Consider the following 7,067-nt stretch of genomic DNA (forward strand, 5'->3'; position numbering starts at 1 on the left):
GCAGTAATGGATAACTCCATAGCTAATATTTTATCCAAAATGCCAGCATTTCAGAGAAAGCGCGATTGCTCAGTTTTAAACACTGTAGAGCAGGAGGGCGCTGATGATAATTTATCTGTCATACCCTCACACCAGTCTGAAGTGGCAGTGAGGGAGGGTTTGTCAGATGGAGAAATTTCTGATACAGGAAGAATTTCTCAGCAGGCAGAACCTGATGTTGTGACATTTAAATTTAAATTAGAGCATCTCCACACATTACTTAAGGAGGTGCTATCTACTCTGGATGATTGTGACAATCTGGTCATCCCACAAAAATTGTGCAAGATGGACACGTTCCTAGAGGTCCCGGTGCACCCTGATGCCTTTCCGATACCTAAAAGGGTGGCAGACATAGTGAATAAGGAGTGGGAGAAGCCAGGCATACCTATTGTCCCTCCTCCTATATTTAAGAAATTGTTCCCCATGGTTGACCCCAGGAAGGACACATGGCAGACAGTCCCTAAGGTCTTGCTTAAAAAGATTTTTGTACAGCAAGGATACCTCCTTCAACCTATTTTGTGCATTATTCCTGTCACTACAGCGGCGTGGTTCTGGTTCGAGGAACTGGAAAAGTCGCTCAGTAGGGAGACTCCATATGAGGAGGTCATGGACAGAATTCACACACTTAAGTTAGCCAATTCCTTTATTTTAGACGCCGCTTTGCAGTTAGCGAAATTAGCGGCGAAAAATTCAGGGTTTGCAATTGTGGCGCGTATAGCGCTCTGGCTAAAGTCTTGGTCGGCGGGTGTATCTTCCAAGACAAAATTGCTTAATATTCCTTTCAAAGGTAAGACCCTTTTTGGGCCAGAATTGAAGGAAATTATTTCAGATATCACTGGGGGAAAGGGCCATGCCCTCCCACAAGATAGGCCTTTCAAGGCTAAGAATAAGTCCAATTTTCGTTCCTTTCGCAACTTCAGGAACGGACCGGCTTCTAACTCTTTACCCTCTATACAAGAGGGTAACGCTTAACGCTTCCCAAACTAAACCAGCTTGGAAACCAATGCAAGGCTGGAACAAGGGTAAACAAACCAAGAAGCCTGCTGCTGCTACCAATACAGCATGAAGGGGTAGCCCCCGATCCGGGACCGGATCTAGTAGGGGGCAGACTCACTCTCTTTGCTCAGGCTTGGGCAAGAGATGTTCAGGATCCCTGGGCACTAGAAATAGTCTCTCAGGGTTATCTTCTAGAATTCAAGGAACTACCCCCAAGGGGAAGGTTCCACATTTCTCACTTATCTTCAAACCAAATAAAGAGACAGGCATTCTTACATTGTGTAGAAGACCTGTTAAAGATGGGAGTGATACACCCAGTTCCAACTGTGGAACAAGGTCAGGGGTTTTACTCAAATCTGTTTGTAGTTCCCAAAAAAGAGGGAACCTTCAGACCAATTCTGGATTTAAAAATTCTAAACAAATTTCTCAGCGTTCCATCGTTCAAAATGGAAACCATTCGAACAATTTTACCTGCAATCCAGGAGGGTCAATATATGACTACCGTGGATTTAAAGGATGCGTATCTACATATTCCTATCCACAAGGATCATCATCCGTTCCTACGGTTCGCCTTTCTGGACAAACATTATCAGTTCGTGGCTCTTCCATTCGGACTAGCCACTGCTCCCAGAATTTTCTCAAAAGTGCTTGGGTCCCTTCTAGTGGTTCTAAGACCAAGGGGCATTGCAGTGGCACCTTACCTGGACGACATTCTAATTCAAGCGTCGTCTCTTTCCAAGGCAAAGGCTCATACAGACATCGTTCTAGCCTTTCTCAGATCTCACGGGTGGAAGGTGAACGTAGAAAAGAGTTCCCTGTATCCGTCGACAAGAGTTCCCTTTTTGGGAACAATAATAGATTCTTTAGAAATGAAGATCTTCTTAACAGAAGTCAGAAAGTCAAAGCTTCGAAACGCTTGTCAAGTTCTTCTCTCTATTCTTCAGCCTTCCATAGCTCAGTGCATGGAAGTAGTAGGGTTGATGGTGGCAGCAATGGATATAGTTCCTTTTGCTCGAATTCATCTAAAACCATTACAACTGTGCATGCTCAAGCAGTGGAATGGGGATTATACAGACTTGTCCCCAAAGATTCAAGTAGACCAGATAACCAGAGACTCACTCCGTTGGTGGTTGTCCCAGGATCACCTGTCTCAGGAATGAGTTTCCGCAGACCAAAGTGGGCCATTGTCATGACCGACGCCAGTCTATTTAGGCTGGGGCGCGGTCTGGGACTCCCTGAAAGCTCAGGGTCTATGGTCTTGGGAAGAGTCTCTTCTTCCGATAAACATCCTGGAACTGAGAGCGATATTCAATGCTCTCCAGGCTTGGCCTCAACTAGCGAAGGCCGGATTCATAAGATTCCAGTCAGACAACATGACGACTATAGCTTACATCAATCATCAGGGGGGAACAAAGAGTTCCTTGGCGATGAGAGAGGTATCCAAGATCATCAAATGGGCGGAGGATCACTCCTGCCATCTATCTGCAATTCACATCCCAGGAGTAGACAACTTGGAAGCGGATTATCTGAGTCGTCAGACTTTCCATCCAGGGGAGTGGGAACTCCACCCAGAGGTGTTTGCCCAGTTGACTCAATTATGGGGCATTCCAGACATGGATCTGATGGCGTCCCGTCAGAACTTCAAGGTTCCTTGCTACGGGTCCAGATCCAGGGATCCCAAGGCGACTCTAGTGGATTCATTAGTGGCGCCTTGGTCGTTCAACCTAGCTTATGCGTTTCAACCGTTCCCTCTCCTCCCCAGGCATGTAGCCAGGATCAAGAAGGCCTCAGTGATTCTGATAACTCCTGCGTGGCCGTGCAGGACTTGGTATGCAGACCTGGTGAATATGTCATCGGCTCCACCATGGAAGCTACCTTTGAGACAGGATCTTCTAATACAAGGTCCATTCGAACATCCAAATCTAGTTTCTCTGCAGCTGACTGCTTGGAAATTGAACGTTTGATTTTATCCAAGCGTGGGTTTTCAGATTCTGTGATAGATACTCTGGTCCAAACCAGAAAACCTGTGACTAGAAAGATTTACCATAAAATATGGAATATATATATCTGTTGGTGTGAATCCAAGGGATTCTCCTGGAGTAAGATTAAAATTCCTAAGATCCTCTCCTTTCTTCAAGATGGTTTGGATAAGGGATTGTCAGCGAGTTCTCTAAAGGGACAGATTTCTGCTTTTTCTGTCTTGTTACACAAACGACTGGCAGCTGTGCCAGATATACAAGCTTTTGTACAGGCTTTGGTCAGAATCAAGCCTGTTTACAGACCTTTGACTCCTCATTGGAGTCTAAATTTAGTTCTTTCAGTTCTTCAAGGGGTTCTGTTTGAACCTCTACATTCCATAGATATCAAGTTACTATCTTGGAAAGTTCTGTTTTTGGTTGCCATTTCTTCTGCAAGAAGAGTTTCTGAATTATCTGCTTTGCAGTGTAATCCACCCTATCTGGTGTTCCATGCAGATAAGGTCGTTTTGCGTACTAAGCCTGGTTTTCTTCCGAAAGTTGTTTCCAACAGGAACATTAACCAGGAAATAGTTGTTCCTTCTCTGTGTCCGAATCCAGTTTCAAAGAAGGAACGTTTGTTACACAATTTAGATGTAGTTCGTGCTTTAAAGTTCTATTTAGAAGCAACTAAGGATTTTAGACAAACCTCATCTTTGTCGTTTACTCTGGTAAGAGGAGAGGACTAAAGGCTACGGCTACCTCTCTGTCTTTCTGGCTGAAAAGCATTATCCGATTGGCTTATGAGACTGCCGGACGGCAGGCTCCTGAACGAATCACAGCTCACTCCACTAGAGCTGTGGCTTCCACATGGGCCTTCAAGAACGAGGCCTCTGTTGATCAGATATGTAAGGCAGTGACTTGGTCTTCTCTGCACTCTTTTGACAAATTTTACAAATTTGATACTTTTGCTTCTTCGGAGGCTGTTTTTGGGAGAAAAGTTTTGCAAGCCATGGTGCCTTCCGTTTAGGTAACCTGATTTGCTCCCTCCCTTCATCCGTGTCCTAAAGCTTTGGTATTGGTTCCCACAAGTAATGGATGACGCCGTGGACCGGACACACCAATGTTGGAGAAAACAGAATTTATGCTTACCTGATAAATTACTTTCTCCAACGGTGTGTCCGGTCCACGGCCCGCCCTGGTTTTTTAATCAGGTTTGAAAAATTTCTCTCTCTATACACTACAGTCACCACGGCACCCTATAGTTTCTCCTTTTTTTCTCCTAACCGTCGGTCGAATGACTGGGGGGGCGGAGCCAAGGAGGAGCTATATGGACAGCTTTTGCTGTGCACTTTGCCATTTCCTGTTGGGAAAGAGAATAGTCCCACAAGTAATGGATGACGCCGTGGACCGGACACACCGTTGGAGAAAGTAATTTATCAGGTAAGCATAAATTCTGTTTTTTTAGGTAGACAACCCAAGGTATTGATCTAGGCCCATTGTGGTATATTTCATGCCACAATTTCATCGCCAAATGTGATATTAAAAAAAACAAACGTTTTTTCACAAACAGAGTTTCTGACTAAAATTATTTACATACAGCTTGTGCTATCATGGCACACAGTTGTAAAACCTTCTCTGGGATCCCCTTTATTCAGAAATAGCAGACATACATGGCTTTGCCATTTCTTTTCGGTAATTAGAAGGCTGATAATTACAGCTGCGCACCCCACTTCTATTATTCCCGGCAGTGAAGGGGTTAATTTTAGCCTTCATGTATAGATTACTTTTCCACCTGATCCCTCCCAAACAGTTCTCTAACTGGTGCCACCATCTTAGGTACTGGCAGCTGTCTGCCAGTACCTAAAAAAAAAACTGTAGTGGTCCCACCACCTTCCCTCCCTCAATCGCAAGTTAGGGACCCCCATACACCCTTTTCTGTAGCTACCTCATCCCTCCCAGTCCCTTTACTTTCTGTAGCATAGGGCACTCCCTCACCCCTCCAGTGCTGAGCTGCCCACCACTTCCTGCTAGCAAAGATCATCAGGCATCTGCCCTCATATGTAACCGGAGCACTGATCACGATCCGGCTTTATATGCTGGCAGATGCCTGGAGCTCAGGAACTCCAGCTGTAACTTAATAGCCAAGACTGCTGGAGCTTCCTGAAGCTCAGATGTATCTATACTTGTGCAGTACGATAGGTAATGCATATTGTGTATATATGTCTTTTTGGGTGAAGAGGTTAAACAATTTTATTGTATACAGAGAACAATATATAGAAAGCAAACACAATCTGAAAAAATTTGCAAATCCCCATTAACTACACCTGTATCGGTATAAATATTTTTTTCCAAAATCAAGACAAGGAAAATTCGGACCTAAACACACAAAATCCTTAGAACTCAATGTTTCCTCCATGGCTGCAGTAACTCATGAACATCAGGACCAACTGATACAAAATTTGGATGAAATGAGTAACTTCCCTCCAACTCAGATACTGACCCTGAAAAAGAAAATTTATGCTGACCTGATAAATGTATTTCTTTTTAGACACAATGAGTCCACGGATTTCATCCTTACATGTGGGATTACACCTCCTAGTTAGCAGGAGGAGGCGGCAAAGAGCACCACAGCAGAGCTGTATATATAGCTCCTCCCACTCCAGTCATTCGACCGAAGTTAGGAAGAGAAAGGAAAAGCCAAGGTGCAGAGGTGTCTGAAGTTTACAAAATAATAATAACCTGTCTCATAGAACCGTGGACTCATCGTGTCTAAAAAGAAATAAATTTATCAGGTAAGCATAAATTTTCTTTTTAAAGACATGATGAGTCCACGAATTTCATCCTTGTGTCATACAATACCAAAGCTAAAGTACACGGATGAAAAGGGAGGGACAAGACATGAAACCTAAACAGAAGGCACCACTGCTTGAAGAACCTTTCTCCCAAAAACAGTCTCAGCCGAAACAAAGATATCAAATTTCTAAAATTTAGAAAAAGGTTTGAAGAGAAGACCAAGTAGCAGCCTGGCAAATCTGCTGAACTGAAGCATTATTTTTGAATGTTCATGAGGAAGCAACAACCCTGGTGGAATGAACTGTAACCCTTTCAGGAGACTGCTGTCCAGCAAACTCAATGCAAAAACGGATGATACTCCTCAACCAAAAGGAAAGAAGTAGCCGTAGCTTTCTGACCCTTACGTTCTCTAGAAAAAAAGTCAAACAGAGAAGATGATTGACGAAAGTCCTTAGTCGCTTGGAAAAAAAAAAAAAATTTAAAACACAGACTACATCCAAAATGTGCAGAAGACGTTCCTTCTGAGAAGAAAGATTAGGACACAAGAAAGGAACAGTAATCTCCTAATAAATGTTAGTCGCCGAAACAACCTTAGGAAGAAAACCAAGGCTAGTACCAACACCACCTTATCCAAATGAAAAATAAGGTAAGGCGAATTATATTGTAATGCAGAAAGCTCAGACACTCATCGAGCAGATAACAACGTAATATTCATGGAATGCATAGGTTCAACAGAACCCCTTGAAGAACTTTAAGATCTAAATTCAAACTCCATGGAGGAGCAATTGGTTTAAACACAGGCCTGACTCTAAACAGAGCCTGACAAAAGGATTGAACATCTGTGACATCTGCCAGACGCTTGTGTAACAAAATAGATAAAACAGAACTGAACTCACTAATAAACCCTTCTCCAATCCTTCTTGGAGAAAAGACTAAATTCTGGGAATCCTAACTCTACGCCATGAGTAACCCTCTGATTCATACCAATAAAGATATTTATGCCCTATCTTAAAGGGACACTGTACCCCAACATTTTCTTTCGTGATTCAGATTAAGCATGACATTTTAAGCAACTTTCTAATTTACTCCTATTATCAAGTTTTCTTCATTCTCTTGGTATCTTTATTTGAAATGCAAGAATGTAAGTTTAGATGCCGGCCCATTTTTGGTGAACAACCTGGGTTGTCCTTGCTGATTAATGGATAAATTCATCCACCAATAAAAAAATCAGAGAAACTTTGCTTGTATAGGATCAAGCGTCCAATCTCCAAGCAAACAGCT

This window comes from Bombina bombina, chromosome 6 (genome assembly GCF_027579735.1).
Source record: "Bombina bombina isolate aBomBom1 chromosome 6, aBomBom1.pri, whole genome shotgun sequence".
In the NCBI taxonomy this organism is placed as follows: domain Eukaryota; kingdom Metazoa; phylum Chordata; class Amphibia; order Anura; family Bombinatoridae; genus Bombina; species Bombina bombina.